Source organism: Myxine glutinosa, chromosome 11, assembly GCF_964187855.1.
Source record: "Myxine glutinosa chromosome 11, kmMyxGlut1.1, whole genome shotgun sequence".
NCBI lineage: Eukaryota > Metazoa > Chordata > Myxini > Myxiniformes > Myxinidae > Myxine > Myxine glutinosa.
Window position 1 is genome coordinate 102,486,369 of NC_136271.1, and position 18,580 is coordinate 102,504,948.

The 18,580-nt window shown below is 46.4% G+C and overlaps 1 protein-coding gene across 5 annotated transcripts in view; it reads right to left on the reverse strand.

The window, feature by feature from the left end:
• The window catches only part of GLYCTK (glycerate kinase), a 78,936-nt gene that overhangs the window by 43,789 nt on the left and 16,567 nt on the right, over positions 1-18,580 (reverse strand). Inside the window, exon 1 of one of the 5 annotated variants that reach the window (XM_078786890.1) lies at positions 1,739-1,864. The exons of the other annotated variants lie outside the window; for them this stretch is intronic. The gene's annotated coding sequence lies outside the window, so the exon portion shown is untranslated. Of the gene's footprint in view, positions 1-1,738; positions 1,865-18,580 lie in introns of those variants that run through there. 5 annotated transcript variants of the gene reach the window in all.

Here is an 18,580-nt window from a genome sequence, read left to right on the forward strand (position 1 = left end):
GAGGGTCCTGAGGCTTAGCGTGACGGCCCTCCATATAATCCCATTGAAGCGTTCGACCTGCCCATTCGCCTGGGGTCTGTACGGGGTGGTATAGCTAGAAGCGACATTATTCTGGAGCAAGAAGCTCCTCACTTCCTGGGACAGGAACACCGCACCCCGATCTGTATGCACGTAGGCCGGATACCCAAACATAGAAAACAAGTTCTGCAGGCACCGTATGACTGTGGCGGCCGTCATATCTGTGCATGTGAAAGCAAAAGGGAATCGCGAGTACTCATCAACGATAGTGAGCAGATAACGAGAGTTACTCGACACCGGCAGCGGCCCTTTGAAATCCATCGCCAATCTCTCCCACGGTCTAGTAGCCCTGACCAGCGTCCCCATGGGAGGGTTGTAAAAACGCGGTTTGAGTTCCGCACATACAGCGCAGTCGTGACAGACCCGGCAGACGTCCTCAACCGAGTACAGCAGATTACCACGACGCACAAAATGAGCGAAACGTGTCACCCCAGGATGACACATAGTGTCGTGCAAAGTGCGCAGACCCTCCAAAGATATGAGACCCGCACACGTAGCCGGCCTCGATAAGGCGTTGGCGACCAGGTTATCCCTCCCCGGGCGACATTTGATGGTGTAGCAGAAGTCGGCGAGTTCGATACGCCAGCGAGTGATTTTCTCATTCTTAATGCGTTGAGCATGTAAGGTGTCGTACATAAACGCAACGCTCTGTTCGTCCGTGATGATTTGGAAACATTGTCCGAGCAAGTATGGACGCCAACGCCGAATCGACTCGACGATCGCGTACGCTTCCTTTTTGACAGACGAATGCCTCCGCTTAGCGGAGGTAAGAGTCCGCAAAAAGAAATCCACAGGGCACCCCCCCTGGGAGAGAGTCGCCGCTATCACATGATCCGAGGCATCACTTTCCAAGACGAAAGATTTGCGCTCGTCGATTGTTTCTACAGCGGCGCCAGCGATGTCGGACTTAAGGCCCCGAAAAGCAGCCATGGTGGCAGGGCTCATGGGGAACGCTTCGCAGGCCACAAGTGGGCGGAGTTTCACGGAAAATTTTGCACCCACTTAGAATAATGGGCAAACAGCCCGAGAGCACGCTTCAGCGAAGCTCTATCGCAGGGCGGGGCCATATCGAGCAAGGATCGCAGACGCTCCTTATCTGGAGCGACACAGCCATGGGTCACGGTGTACCCCAGAAGATCTATCGTGCGCATGGAGTAACGACACTTAGCCTCATTCATGGTGAGGCGATACCTCTGCGCGACCTCGAGGAAGCGCTTCAGATTAGCATCATGATGCCCCTTGTCATGCCCGCAAACCGTAAGATTGTCCAGATATACAAAGACATCTGTCAAGTTCTCCTTAGCGATGAGGTCGTCCATAGCCCTCTGAAAACAAGAACCCCGTTCGTCACCCCAAAAGGTAGTCGGGTGAACTGGTATAACCTTTGACCCGATTCAAAGGCGGTATAGATGCGATCGGCCCCGGAGATGGGGATCTGATGATACGCACTACGCAGATCGAGAGTGCTATAGACCGAGTACTGGGCCACCTGTCGAACCAGTGCGTCCATCCCCGGTAGAGGGTAGGCGTCCAGCTGTGTAAATCGATTAATCGTCTGCGATGGTCTGCGAATAGTCGATTACCATGCGTTTGCGATGCGCTTCACTTCGTACCACTAAGACCTGGGGCCGCCACGGCGACCGGCTAGGTTCTATGATACCTTCCTTTAAGAGCTGGGCCGTTTCTTCCGCTATGAATTGCACGTCAGCTCGTGAGTAGCGCCGCGATTTTACTGCTACAGGTGTGCAGTCCATGGTCATATTGGGGAACAGCGACAGAGGCTCAATTTCCATCCCTGCGAGTGCACACACAGCAAGCGTATCAGTACCACCAAATTCCATTTCCAAACGTCCATGTCGCTTAAGAAAATCATGTCCTAACAGAATATCAACTCATAATGCAGGTAAGACCATGAGATGTACATCTGGAAATATGCGTCCCTTTATCACAAGCTTCAATCGACATTCCCCTTTTGTGCTGAGCCTCAGCCCTTGGGAGGCCATAAAGATCCGACGTCTTGTCCCAAGGATCGGCCATCCATGTTTTTGCACCAGTCGATGATCGACATAACTATCCGTGGACCCCGTATCGATTAAAGCCCGAGCAAAAATGCCTTCGATCATAAGTGGGATAATGGCCTGATCCAGGCCGGGTGGACCGGCAGGTATCGAGCCATCCGAGCGAGATGATCGCGCCTGGCGTGTAGATCCAACGCCAGCTACAGTTCTCCGGTCGTTCGAGCAGCCTCCGGATGGCGCTCGTGTCAAGCACGTAGTTTCAAAACCGACTGCAGTTTGCCGTGTCAAAGCAGGAGCTTGTAGTTCGTACGAGCAGCCTTCGGATGGCGCTAGTCACGTGTGGAGTCTCAAAGCCATCATGAGATGTTCGGATACCAGCCAAGGACAGTCGCTCCGCGTTCGGTCATGTTTGCGCCATTTGTTTTGGCGGTCCGATGAATCTCACCAAGGTCGAGTGCGCAGCCAGGGGCCCACGAGGAGGTGCGCCGCTCATCAAAGTTGGGTGAGGCGCCCCGCTCTGTGCTCGGCCCTTTTGCTCGGCGATAAGCCCATTCATTCAAGGTCGCGCGAGTTCGTTTGCCCCGTGCAGCTTTTCGGCAAACTTTTGCAAAGTGCCCTTTTGTCGAACACAAATGACATATCGCTTCCCGAGCCGGACACGCCGACCTGGGATGTTGTCGATTCCCGCAGAAGTAACACGTAGCGTTTCGTCCAGGCTTTGGTCCAGCAGCTGCGGCTGCCGCCAAGCCGGAACCTGGGTCCTCCTCGGGAGAGGCCAGGGGTTCCGGCAGTGAGGTCGAGTCCGCTCCCGCGTCCTCGGCGGTAGCTCTCTCCGGTCGGGCTTGTTGAGAAGTCCCCGCGGTGACACGTGTGTGGTCATAGGCGTTAGATTGTTCCCGAGCCTCAGTGTATACATGCGCCAGCCGTAAAGCTTCCGTGAACGTCAAGTCCGCAGTTTCCAAAAGTCTTTGTCTAATGGTTGAAGAGCTGATTCCAGAGACAAAAGAATCGCGTACAAGATCATCTTGTACTTGCTCATGTGTGCGTAGCTCCGGAGTGCTGTCAGCAAGCAGACGTCGCAGCTCTTGTGCGAAATGGTCCAGCATCTCAGTGGGCTGTTGACTCCGCATTGCGAGCAGATGCCGGGAATAAACCACACTTCGTTTCTTAATGTAAATTCGTTTTAGCTCTGTCACAGCTGCATGGAATGTTGTACACTGTTCGATTCCCCTGTAGACGCTATGGTGTACTTTAGTCTGAAGTACTTCTAGTTTCGTTTCATCAGTGACAGCGGCGTCCTGGGCTTTGAACTGATTGTCCAGAGTCTTGAGTCAATGCGTCAGCTCCGAGCCCGAATCCGCTGCTTGTGGGTCGGCTGCAAATTGCGGCACCTGGATCATCCTGTGTCCCACCATGTTCGCCTCTTGTTCTCGAGTGGACGGCGAGATTGATTGTTATTAAGTGTTGTAGAAATCAATCAAGTCCACAACTTTGTCCCATAGGTAGGTTTAATAACAATCATATCTCTGGCATCATCCTGTAGAATACAATCATGCAATATACAGACTTGGCATTTAATATGGAATATTTTTTTGGTGGGGGTGAACTTACTTTTCAAGATGTCTTAGAACCAAAAGTTCATTGGAATTATGTTGAAATTATTCTAGATTTTGTTAATGTGACCTTTAAAAGAAACAAAAACCACATTTGATATTTCGAAACAAATAAATTGATCCTTGAAAGTGATGGAAACTGATATCGAACTCAATTCATGGACAGTACTGTGTTAAACTTCTGTACGTTTTCCAGAAGTATCTCTTTATTTTGCACATTAGACAAAATTTTTTTTAACAAAAACAAAAGTTTAATTATGACTGGGAATTACGAACAGTAAAATTACAGTTCAGTACTTCGTGTAACCCCCACGAGCATTCAGGAGAGCATGTACACGTTGAGGCATGCTGTTCACGAGATTTGCCAAGGTTTGGACAGGAATCGCTGGCCATGCAGTGACGATAGCCTGCTGCAATTCATGCACAGTGGTCGACTGCTGGTCCAAGTGGTCGATTTGACGCGTTAATTCTGCCCACAAGTTCTCTATCGGATTCATATCCGGGGACATGGCAGGCCACTCCATATGCTCTACACCACGGTCAGCAAGAAAGTGTTGGATCATGCGAGCACGATGAGGCTGTGCATTGTCATCTTGGAAGACAAAGTTTCCTCGAAAGGCTGCACGAGCAAATTGAAGCAATGTTTCTTCCAGAACGGCCCTGTACTTGAACTGCTTCAGGTTTCCATTCATAACAACCAGGTCAGTTTTGCCCCCTGCATGAAAAGCAGCCCAAACGGTTACTCCACCACCTCCAGCTTGGACTCTTGGCACTATACAATCTTTGTTGTAGGCTTCATGCACTTGTCTGCGCACTCGGACGCGGCTATCTTGACGATAGACCAGAAATCTAGACTCGTCACTGAAGATCACGTGATTCCAGTGTCCTGGCTGCCATTGACGGTGCTCTCTGGCCCACTGCAAACGGCGCTGGCAGTGTTGTCTGGTCAGGCGTGGCTTTCTCAGGGGACGCCTGGCACGATAGCCTGCTTGAACCAGTCGTTGGTTGACTAGCCTTCTGGATACAGGCACATTTGTCAGTTGCTGCCACTCAGCCCTAAGCCGATTAGCTGACTTGGTACGGTCATTGCGGACTAACCGGTGCAGCTGGTGATCATCCCTCCTTGTGGTTCTGCGGGGACGTCCTGGCCTCGGTATTGGAGTAGGGACACCCCTCTGAGCATTTCGTTTCAGGATCGTTGACACCTGATCTTGAGTGATGCCATACTGCCAAACAATAGCACGCTGTTTCATGCCGGAATTTCGTAAAACCACCACTCCATGACAAACAGCATTGTCGAGTTGACGGACCATCTCCAGAGGCAGCGCAATAACTTTTGGAGACGTGTAGCAGTTGTTTTCCACTAATACAGAACGCAACAACCCTTGTATACCCGACTGTGAAGCCAATCATCAAATGCAGCTGTCCATACATTTTGCCACGCCACCTGTGATATAATCCTGTTGTTGACTTCTTGCTGCGACAGACAATCAGTGACATGGTTCTTTTCACAAATAAATCACCAAAGTGTAAAAGAAACTCACCAGATTGATATACTGAGTTAAGAAAGTAAACCCAAGTCAAGAAAAAAAAAAAAATTCCATATTAAATGCCAAGTCTGTATATCAGGGTCTTGGCATCATATAGGAAGGATCGATAATATTAGTCAATGCAAGCAAGCCTAGAATATCTGCATGTACGTACCATTCGAGTCTACATGTCATAGAGTAAATGTCGCAGGAGTGGCTCGGAGTCGCGGACGTCCGAGGTCTTATAACGCCTCTCAGTGGTTTAAGTGAGCATCACACCTGGGTTCAACTTTGATACATTTTCACTACACATATATATATATACATACATACATATATACATACATATATACATGCATATATACATACATATATATTGTTACGATTTTTAGAACCTTCACATGTACATTTAGTAGTAAATTCCCTTATAAATAACCCCTGTGTACATTTCCCCTTAATTGGCTGTTAATTAAAGATTGCACCTTAGTTAGTCCATGTACAACACGTAGGACACCATAGGACCTCTCAATAGTTATGTCATTAGTATGTGTTTCAGGTAAGGCTGTGTTTCCAATAGTTGACTCTACGTTGCATCAATCAAATGAGATAGATCCCTTTCAATATCCCCAATGGCCTCCTAAAAGTGCCAGTAAGTTGCATGGGGCTGTGTTTACTGGCTCCACATCGCCCCAAACTCCATTGCCCACGAGGCCAGGATCGGAGAAGAAGGGCGTGGCCCACCTCGTCATCAAAGGTGGAGCCAGAGAGCCCTCGTCATCAAAGGTGGAGCCAGAGAGCCCCTAACGACCAACCAGGGCTCGGTGGACATGGCTTGCTAGGGCGTGGCAAGAAACATCTGGCAAGTTCGAGGGGGTTCCAAAGGGGTGGTTATAAAACCCTGGGCGCGAGGCCCCCACCAGGACGAGATGCGCAGATGAGTTGGACAAAGAAGGTACGAATTGGAGTTGAGAGAGACGTGCATGAGGAGGTTCCAGAGAGTCGGTGAGAAGGCAGGAGAGACCAGCTGCGTGAAGCTCCGAGACGCTGCTTCGAGCAGCCCTGCCGTGTGAACCCGAGTGCGGGGAGTCGGCGGCCGCTCGCTTCCAGCCCTGCCGTTCTGCACGGACCCTTCTCATCCTTCGTCCAGCCATTCCTGCCTGCAATCCCCTTTTGTGTACGTGAGTTTGTTCTGTTTGTCTTGTCCGTGGGAATAAGTAAGCCTGTTTAAGAATTGCTCTGTGTATCTGCTTCTTCTTCTTCACTGTATATTGCTTTCGTTTTTCCTTTGGTTTCTTTGGTTTTGTAGAGTTAGTTAATAAATACCTGATCCTCCTTATTCTTTTCGTTTCATTCTCCATCCAATCGCTTTTGTCTTTTCTCCCTATTGAATACCTGTGGCGCGATTTCGGCCGAACCGCTTGCAATCGGGTTTAGTCTTCCGTTAACGGCCCGCGTCACGGCTCGCTTCGCTCGGCGCAATTCATCTATTACACTGCGGCTCGGGCGGGAGTATTTCCTCACGTACCGGAAGGCGCTGGTACTTAGGTCATAGGAAGGATTGGCCTAATACCCTATTCAGCGCTGACCGGGCGTGACGACATACCCCCAGGACCGGTCGGACGGCCAGCTTAAAAAGACGAGGGGATTGAACCCACCTCGGTAAGGTGAGTGCCGTCCCCCGGATCCGTAACAATATATACATAAATACATGTATATATATATATATATATATATATATATATATATATATATATACAGTGGAACCTTGACTTACGAGTGCCCCAACTTACGAGTTTTTCGAGATACGAGCCGTCGCTCCGGCAGTTTATTGCTTTGAGATGCGAGGCGAGATCCGAGTTACGAGCTTTCGCCACCCGGTCACGTGGTTATCTTGCCGTTCAAGTACAGTATTCTCTGTCGTATAGCGCTGCGTTTTTGTTTTCGCATTTCGGTTATTTCGAGTTTACGCCGCCAGGTAGGTTCTGGTCACGTGGTTATCTTGCCGTTCAAGTACAGTATGTATCTCTGTCGTATAGCGCTGCGTTTTTGTTTTCGCATTTCGGTTATTTCGAGTTTACGCCGCCAGGTAGGTTCTGGTCACGTGGTTATCTTGCCGTTCAAGTACAGTACGTATCTCTGTCGTATAGCGCTGCGTTTTTGTTTTCGCATTTTGGTTATTTCGAGTTTACGCCGCCAGGTAGGTTCTGGTCACGTGGTTATCTTGCCGTTCAAGTACAGTATCTCTGTCGTATAGCGCTGCGTTTTTGTTTTCGCATTTCGGTTATTTCGAGTTTACGCCGCCAGGTAGGTTCTGGTCACGTGGTTATCTTGCCGTTCAAGTACAGTACGTATCTCTGTCGTATAGCGCTGCGTTTTTGTTTTCGCATTTCGGTTATTTCGAGTTTACGCCGCCAGGTAGGTTCTGGTCACGTGGTTATCTTGCCGTTCAAGTACAGTACGTATCTCTGTCGTATAGCGCTGCGTTTTTGTTTTCGCATTTTGGTTATTTCGGAAAATTTCATGTTCATGTCGAACATTTCATGTTCATGTTTTCATGTTCATGCCATGCCAGGCCACAACTTGTTCAGAGTGCCGGCGATAGCTCGCCTTCTCTTTGTGGAAAACACGGTGAGATCCTTAACATCCAACAACTAATGGGACGCAAACGGGGCGCCCAGTTTAGCGGTACACACATTGATGAATCACCCTGCCTGTGATTCACCCATGACAGGTTATAGCTGGGTCGGGATTCAAACCCAGGCTGGACAGTTTAGACTTTAGAGTCAAGTGTGCGTACCTCCAGTCCAGGCCATCCTGCCAACTTGTATGCTGCATACAGGTGAAATATAAAGCGCGAGATATTTTTATATATACTGTATATTTTTTAAAAAATTGGTGTGGTTTTTGGCGGGCTGGAACGGATTAATAGCATTTCAATGCATTTCAATGGGGAAATTTGATTTGAGATACGAGCAATTTGAGTTACGAGCTCGGTCACGGAACGAATTAAACTCGTAAGTCAAGGTTCCACTGTATATATATATATATATATATATATATATATATATATATATATTATATATATATATATATATATATATATATATATATATATATATACATATATATATACATATATACACCCATATATATATATATATATATATATATATATACATATACACACACACAAGCCGAAAGCACCCGGCGTTGCCCGGGTTCTTTTTGAATGAATTTACTACGAGAATTCAGCTTTTACTCGCGGCCATAGAAGATTGACTACCATAATTCAGCTCAGCCTTTAATTGCGAAATGGGCTCAGCCCGGCCGAGGTGGGCCTTGACCGGCCTCACCACCAAGCATATAACCTTCCCGGGGCCCGTCCCGACATTTTTGGTTCTTTTTGAATGAATTTACTACGATAATTCAGCTTTTACTCGCGGCCGTAAAAGAATGACTCCGATAATTCAGCTCGGCTTTTAATTGTGAAATGGGCCCGGCCCAGCCGAAGCGGCCTCCACCGGCCTCGCCACCTAGCCTAAAACCTTCCCGGGGCCCGTCTCGACATTTCTTGTATTAGAGGTTTCCTCCTATCTTTCACCGTTCAGGAGATTAGCTTGCGCAGACAAACAAACTTATATATATATATATATACAGACTTGGCATTTAATATGGAATATTTTTTTTGTGGGGGTGAACTTACTTTCCAAGATGTCTTAGAACCAAAAGTTCATTGGAATTATGTTGAAATTATTCTAGATTTTGTTAATGTGACCTTTAAAAGAAACAAAAACCACATTTGACATTTCGAAACAAATAAATTGATCCTTGAAAGTGATGTAAACTGATATCTAACTCAATTTGTGGACAGTACTGTGTTCAACTTCTGTACGTTTTCCAGAAGTATCTCTTTATTTTGCACATTAGCCAAAATTTTTTTTAACAAAAACAAAAGTTAAATTACGACTGGGATTACGGACAGTAAAATTACAGTTCAGTACTTCGTGTAACCCCCACGAGCATTCAGGAGAGCACGTACACGTTGAGGCATGCTGTTCACGAGATTTGCCAAGGTTTGGACAGGAATCACTTGCCATGCAGTGACAATAGCCTGCTGCAATTCACGCACAGAGGTCGGCTGCTGGTCCAAGTGGTCAATTTGACGCGTTCATTCTGCCCACAAGTTCTCTATCGGATTCATATCCGGGGACATGGCAGGCCACTCCATATGCTCTACACCACGGTCAGCAAGAAAGTGTTAGATCATGCGAGCACGATGAGGCCGTGCATTGTCATCTTGGAAGACAAAGTTTCCTCGAAAGGCTGCACGAGCAAATGGGCAATCGGCTTCCAGAATGGCCCTGTACTTGAACTGGTTCAGGTTTCCATTCAGAACAACCAGGTCAGTTTTGCCCCCTGCATGAAAAGCAGCCCAAACGGTCACACCACCACCTCCAGCTTGGACTCTTGGCACTATACAATCTTTGTTGTAGGCTTCATGCACTTGTCTGCGCACTCGGACGTGGCCATCTTGATGATAGACCAGAAATCTAGACTCGTCACTGAAGATCACGTGATTCCAGTGTCCTGGCTGCCATTAACGGTGCTCTGTGGCCCACTGCAATCGGCGCTGGCAGTGTTGTCTGGTCAGGCGTGGCTTTCTCAGGGTGACGCCTGGCACGATAGCCTGCTTGAACTAGTCGTTGGTTGACTAGCCTTCTGGATACAGGCACATTTGTCAGTTGCTGCCACTCAGCCCTAAGCCGATTAGCTGACTTTGTACGGCCATTGCGGACTAACCGGTGCAGCTGGCGATCATCCCTCCTTCTGGTTCTGCTGGGACGTCCTGGCCTCGGTATTGGAGTAGGGACACCCCTCTGAGCATTTCGTTTCAGGATATTTGACACCTGACCTTGAGTGATGCCATACTGCCGAGCAATAGCACGCTGTTTCATGCCGTAATTTCGTAAAGCCACCACTCCATGACAAACAGCATTGTCGAGTTGACGGACCATCCCCAGAGGAAGCGGCAATAACTTTTGGAGACGTGCAGCAGTTGTTTTCCACTAATACAGAACGCAACAACCCTTGTATACCCGACTGTGAAGCCAATCATCAAATGCACCTGTCCGTACATTTTGCCACGCCACCTGTGATATAATCCTGTTGTTGACTTCTTGCTGCGACAGACAATCAGTGACATGGTTCTTTTAACAAATAAATCACCAAAGTGTAAAAGAAACTCACCAGATTGATATACTGAGTTAAGAAAGTAAACCCAAGTCAAGAAAAAAATTAATATTCCATATTAAATGCCAAGTCTGTATATATATATATATATATATATGTATATATATATATGTATGTATATATATATATATATATATATATATATATATATATATATGTATATATATATATGTATGTATATATATATATATATATATATATATATATATATATATATATATATATATATATATATATATATATTTTTTTTTTTTTTTTATTTTTTTTTTTAATTTTATTTTATATATATATATATATATATATATATATATATATATATATATATATATATATATATCTTATCTTCTCTCTCCTCTCTTCTCTCTATATTATAAAAGAAAGTTTTTGTTTGTTTGTTTGCACACGCTAATCTATATATAAATATATATCTATATAAAATATATATATATATAAAATATATATACGTATATAAAATATATATATACAGTCATGTGAAAAGTAAGTACACCCCATGTAAAGTTTTGACTTTTTCAACATATTTAAACATACAGCTATTAGATCTTCATTTCAACAATATTGATAGATAAAGGTGATATAATATAACAAATATCATGAAACATTTACATTTTGTAGTCCATTGTATAATTTAAATAAACATAAATGCAAATTTTGCATGTGGAAAAAGTAAGTTCACCCCCACATTTATCACTACTTCAAATACCTAAAATTTGAATCAGGTGCACCAGCTCAGGTGCAAATGATTAGAACATCATCAGAGAGGATCTTGGAGGAACCTGTCTTATTTAAACCTCAGACATTTAGTTTGGTTTGCTCTTTGTTGTTGAAGTGTGCGGCGTCACCATGCCTCAATCAAAAGAGCTCTCCGAGGCCTTCAGAAAGAAGGTTAGAGATGCCTACGAGTCTGGGAAGGGATTTAAAAAGATCTCCAAACAATTTGAAAGTGATCATTCGACTGTCCGGAAGATCATCTACATGTGGAGAAGATTCCAAACAACTGCCAACTTGTTCAGGCCAGGCCGCCCCAGCAAGTTCAGCCCGAGAGCAGACCACAAGATGCTGAAAGAAGTCTCTAAGAACCCCAGAATGTCATCACGGGACCAACAGGTAGCTCTTGCCACTGTTGATGTCAAAGTGCACGAGTGTACCATTAGAAAGAGGCTGCACAAATTTGATCTACATGGGAGGAGTGCCAGGAGGAAACCTTTGCTGTCCAGAAAGAACATCAGGGCAAGACTAAATTTGCCAATGAACACCTAGGCAAAGACCAGCACTTCTGGAACAATGTGCTCTGGACAGATGAGTCAAAGGTAGAGCTATTTGGCCACAGCACCAGAAGACATGTTTGGCGAAAACCAAAGACAGCATTTGCCCTCAAGAACCTGATACCAACTGTGAAGCATGGTGGTGGAAATATTATGGTTTGGGGCAGCTTTGCTGCATCAGGGCTTGGGCAGCTCACCATCATAGAATCCACTATGAATTCTTCATTCATTGTACCAGAGGGTGCTTGAGGATAATGTGAGGCCATCTGTCGGAAAGTTGAAGCTCAACCGAAGGTGGACCTTGCAACATGACAATGACCCTAAACATACCAGTAAATCCACCAAGGAATGGCTGAAAAGAAAGAAATGGAGAGTTCTGGAATGGCCAAGTCAAAGCCCGGATCTAAATCCCATCGAGATGTTGTGGGGGGGATTTGAAACGAGCTGTGCATGCAAGAAACCCCTCAAACATCGCACAGCTGAAATAATTCTGCATGGAGGAGTGGGCAAAAATTTCTCCCAGTCGATGTCAGAGACTGGTCGACAGTTATAAGAAATGCCCACTTGAGGTTGATTCTGCCAAAGGGGGCAATACCACCTATTAGAGCCAAGGGTGTACTTACTTTTTCTTTTCTTTTTACTTTTTCCATATGCGAAATTTGCATTTATGTTTATTTAAATTATACAATGGACTACAAAATGTAAATATTTCATGATATTTGTTATATTATATCACCTTTATCTATCAATATTGTTGAAATAAAGATCAAATAGCTGTATGTTGAAATATGTTGAAAAAGTCAAAACTTTACATGGGGTGTACTTACTTTTTCATGTGACTATATATAAATAAAAAAATATAAAAAAAAAAATATATATATATATATGTAAAAGAAAGTTTTTGTCTGTTTGTTTGTTTGTTTGCAAGCTCTTCGCTGATGTGATGGTGTCCGTCATTCATCTATCTATCTATAATTCCAGTAATCTCTGTGTGTCTGTGTGTCTGTGTGTCTGTGTGTCTGTGTGTCTGTGTGTCTGTGTGTCTGTGTGTCTGTGTGTCTGTGTGTCTGTGACCGCTGTTTCTCGACAACCACGGGTCCGATATACTTGAAACTTGCCAGGTATATTGCTGGGGACCCGAGGATGTGCCTTTTCAAGGTTTCATATTAATCGGACAATTACTTACCGAGCTATGTCCAAAAAACGATTCAACCAATCAGAGAGCAGCGAGCTATCACGTGTGCCGAACGTGGCGATCAGACTCTGCCTCGGACGGCACATTTGACAGCGTATTCATTTATTTCACGTTGGAAAACTATGTTGCCGTTAAACTATGTTTTAAAACGAATTCAAACTGCGATTAAATTAAAACGATTCATCCTAACTGCGATTTGCGAACTTCCGGACAGTGAAGACTGTCCGGCAGCACGCTTTCCGACAGCCAATCACAGAACGCTTTGTTGCGTAGGCGTGGCCGATGTGAGACGAGCGGAGCTGAGCGCGTTACGAGCTGACCGCCATTACGGTACGTAATTCGATTTCTTATGCGCATTATTTCTCCCAATTCAGTCAGAGCGAAGGGCGGAAGCGAAGAGCGTTGTTTTTTTTGTTTACGGGCGTACGGGCGGGGTAGAGCGTACGGGTAGCGTTTTTTATTTTTTTTGGCAAGGAACGGGCACCCACGTACGGGCAATGCCCTAGTATATATAAAGTAGTGAAGTATGTGTGTTTGTTTGTGTGTTTGTTTGTCCTCTTATAACTCGAGAACTACTCATCGCAGAGCAAAACCAAAGGCATATTCGGAATCATTACGTCTCAGGGAAACTACAGCACACCTTAAATGTTTAAAAAAACTTCGGGTTTTAAAATTATGACGTCATCAGCGTATTTCGTAACGTTAATTTTTCAACTTCATCCGATTGACATGGGACCAACGGCATGTGACAGAAAGTGAAAAATACATGCCACATTTATTTGACGACAATGACTTCCGACTTCCGGGTTCGGAATTATGACGTCATAAAGGCGTAACGTTAATTATTCAACTTCACCCGATTGACATGGGACCAATGCCATTTGACAGGGAATAAAAAAGAAATGCTACATTCAATTGACGACAATGACTTCCGACTTCCACGCAGTTTCTGATCGATTTTTTTGATTCTCGATTCTCTGATTTTACATGCCGCAGTTTCTCAATGAAATTTCACGTCATGATTTTCTATTTTCTTCTTTTAGATGACCCAGGCCTAATTCCACGCAGTTTCTGATCAAAATCCCCGAAATGCCCCGAAAAAGGAAGAGCTGCATTGGTCCGAAGACAGCTTCAGCTAAGCGAAAACAGACAGACAGACAACAAGAGACCGAAGAGGAGCGATCAACCAGGCTCAATGAACAGGCTCATCGGAAACAACAACAGCGAGTAAATGAGACACAAGATGGGCAATCGGCCAGGTTTAATGAAAAGGCACATCGGCAGCAACAACAGCGAGTAAATGAGACACAAGATGAGCGATCGACCAGGCTTAATGAACAGGCTCATCGTCAACAACAACAGCGAGTAAATGAGACACAAGATGAGCGATCGACCAGGCTTAATGAACAGGCTCATCGGCAACAACAACAGCAAGTAAATGAGACACAAGATGAGCGATCGACCAGGCTTAATGAACAGTTCATCGGCAACAACAACAGCGAGTAAATGAGACACAAGATAGGCGATCGACCAGGCTTAATGAACAGGCTCATCGGCAGCAACAACAGTGAGTAAATGAGACACAAGATGAGTGATCGACCAGGCTTAATGAAAAGGCACATCGGCAGCAACAACAGCGAGTAAATGAGACACAAGATGAGCGATCGACCAGGCTTAATGAAAAGGCACATCGGCAGGAACAACAGCGAGTAAATGAGACACAAGATGAGCGATCGACCAGGCTTAATGAAAAGGCACATCGGCAGCAACAACAGCGAGTAAATGAGACACAAGATGAGTGATCGACCAGGCTTAATGAAAAGGCACATCGGCAGCAACAACAGCGAGTAAATGAGACACAAGATGAGCGATCGACCAGGCTTAATGAACAGGCTCATCGGCAACAACAACAGCGAGTAAATGAGACACAAGATGAGCGATCGACCAGGCTTAATGAAAAGGCACATCAGCAACAACAACTGCGAGTAAATGAGACTGAGGAAGAGTGTGATGCAAGACACGAGGCAAACCGTCACCGCACTGCAGAAGCACGAGCTCGGGCCCGGACACCAAAGAACAAAAGGGAGGCATTCACGTATGACCCGGCTGACCCAACAACTCACGCAGACATCGGCCGAATGGACCAAGTCTGCACTCACTGCTCTGCTTACAAGTTCGAAGGAGAGACCAAAGGTGTGTGCTGCAACAATGGGAAAGTCGTCCTTGAGCCTTTCCCTGCCCTTCCTCCTCCCTTCCTGAAGGAACTTCTCTCTGGCGAAGGTCTCCTCAGCAAGCACTTCCTTGACAACATTCGAATTTATAATGGCAGTTTTGCGATGACGAGCTTCAGGCATAAGGCAGCTGAAGTACAGGGCTGGAACCCGAGCTTCCGTATCCAAGGTCAAGTGTTCCACCGCATTGGCAGCTTGCTCCCGCCTGAAGAAGGTCAGCCAAAGTTCTTACAGGTCTACTTCCTGGACTCGCACGCCAAAGAGCTGACTGCCAGGAACCACAGCGGCCTCAAACCACACATCATTGAAATGCTCACAAAGTGGTTCCACGAGAATAACCATCTGGTCCGTGAGCTGAAGACTGCAAGAGATACGCTTGCAGAAGGAGATAACTCGGAAGAGCGCCAGATAATCATCCGCGAAAACAAGCGACCACGTGGTGAGCATGCATGCCACTACAATGCCCAGTCTGCACCAGAAGTGGCCATCTTAATGGACAATGAGCCAACAGAACCCAGAGATATTGTCCTTAAACTTCGCGATGGGGCACTCAAAAGGATAAGTGAGCTGCATGCATCTTATGATGCACTACAGTACCCCATAGTGTTCCCATATGGAACAGATGGCTACACTATCCACTTGGTGGCCAGGACTGCTACTGGAAAAGATGGACGAAAACTCCCACAGCTGCAGTACTACAGCTACCACATCATGGTGAGAGAGGGAAATCACATACTGCAGCTGCGACGACTCTTTCAGCAGTTTCTGGTAGATGTATATTCTAAAATCGAGGCAGAGCGACTGGGCTTTATCCGCCGGGAGCAAAAGACCTTACTCGCTGATAACTATGGCAACCTCCGTGACAGTCTCATGGCCAGCGATGGTGACCCTCGCAATATTGGGCAAAGGGTGGTGTTACGGATTCGTCACTTCCGTTGTGGTGGTTTTCATCCACTGTAAACATTTTGGATTCCATGTACTATTATTGTTTTCAAAAGGTTTATTGTTTATGGACTGTTTTCAAAAGGTGGAAAAGTTAGTGTTAAAAGAAACAGGAAACCGGATCGGGAACGGGACGACGAAGAGGAAGAGGAGAAAAAGAGGGTGGAGCGAGTGAGTCGGACAACAAAGCCGAGCTGCTCCGAGTTCTGAAGCAAACGTTGTCGAACGGGAGTCACTAGTGAACTTTCGGGTTTCCCGGGAAAGGGATCCCTGCGACAGAGTTGTCATCGCTGTGACCGATCAACCTGCGTGTCAGGTTTTTGGTGGTGGATTCCGAGGAGAATTATCGTCGGGCCGTTACGTCTCAAGAACGGGTCATCGGCCATTTTGACTCGCGTGCTTCGTGCGTCGAGCAAGGTTTCTTTGCTTCGTCAGCCGTTTTCACCACTTTCAGACGTATCTGGTGTGTGTGTGTGTGCACCGTGGCTTTTGAAGATTAATTTGCGGTTCGCCGACTGTGAGCCGTGAAAGTCCATACCCGAGGGTGAGATTTCCCAGTCGCCTTGAGGGCGCCTTTGTGCAGCTTTGGGCGGTGTGACTGTACTTGCCATCCACACGGGATTCTGGTCTCGATTGGACATCGTTCTGGCGATCGCTGGAGCGAATCAACTTTGTCTTGAAACCGGGAATAAGAGACATTGGGGATGTTCTTGTTTCACTCACTTGGAGCACAGTGAGTTATATATTACAAAACTGATGGTACCATCATAGGACATATTGTTGTACTGTTATTCTTGTGTGATCTTAATACAATATTTGTTTGTGAGTAACAATTGGTGTGGCTTCACCATTGATCTTTGACATACGGAATAACACATTTTTCTGCCGTGACTCCTCTCGGGGCTCGGAGGTACACCGTGACCAGGGGGTCGGGGAGGAGCACGTAACAGTGGTCCTTCCAGCGACGTACACAGGTGGGCCGAGGTGGATGCACGAGAGGCAGAGTGATGCCATGGCCTATGTGCGTCGCATGGGGAGGCCGGACTTCTTTATAACAATGACAACAAATCCCAAATGGGTCGAGGTCCAGCAAAACCTCTTGCCAGGACAAGAAGCTCATGATCGGCCAGACATCATTGCCCGTGTCTTTCGACAAAAGCACAAGAAGCTCATGGAGCTACTAAAGAAGAGAGCTTTTGGGATGATGAGAGCCTTCCTGTACACCATTGAGTACCAGAAGCGTGGTCTTCCTCATGCCGACATCCCCATATGGGTCGCTCCAGAGGACAAAGTCAAGCCCGAAAAAATTGATATGGTCATCAGTGCTGAGATTCCCGACAAGGAACAAGATCCTGAGCTGCACATGATGGTTATGGCACATATGATCCATGGTCCATGCAGAAACCTCAACCAGAACAGCCTTTGCATGAAGGACCAGAAGTGTTAAAAAGATTTCCCAAAGCCATTCCTCCAGAGCACTGAGCAAGGAAATGATAGCTACCCCAAATACCGACATCTGAAGCCAGAAGATGGTGGTTACACTGGGGAGATCAAGATGCGCCAGCAGGGAAAACGGGTGGTACAGGTAGTCACCAATCAGTGGGTGGTACCCTACAACCCGTTCCTCCTCCGACAATTCAACTACCACATCAACGTTGAGATATGCTCCAGCATCAAGAGCATCAAGTATATCACAAAGTATGTCACCAAGGGGACCGATCAGGCAGTGTTTGAACTGCAGCGAGCCAATGAGGAGGCCAGAAATCATCAAAGTTCCAGAATGCACGTTACGTTGGGAGCAGCAAGGCAGTCTGGAGGATCCCAGAGCACCCAATTTCTGAGCATTTCCCTCCAGTCATTGGCCTAGCTGTCCACCTCGAGAATGGCCAGCGAGTCTACTTCCATATGGACAATGCCGTACAGAGGGCAGAGCGACCACCACCAGCCACTACGCTGACTGCCTTCTTCGACCTCTACAATCATGACGATTTTGCCAAGACGCTCAAATACCACGAGGTGCCGAGTACTACACGTGGGACAAGACGCACAAGAAGTGGACCCGCCGCAATCGGGGAGAAGTGGTGGTCGAAGGACCACATGCAATACGGAAGACTCCGGCAATTGGCCGCATCTACAGCATCAGTCCGAGACAGGGAGACTGTTACTACGTTCGACTTCTTCTGACTGAAGTATGTGGCCCAACTGGCCCATCCTCTTTCGCTGCTCTAAGGACAGTGGGTGGTCAAGAGTTGTCCTTCCGTGAAGCCTGTCTCGCATTGGGTCTCCTGGAAAACGACCAGCACCTCCACCTTACTATGGATGGGGCAAGCATCAGCCAGTCTGCAACAAACCTCTGGAGTCTCATGGCAGTCATCCTTACCGCATGTTTTCCTAGCAATCCACGCACGCTATGGGATAAGTTCCGTGAAATCCTTTCTGAA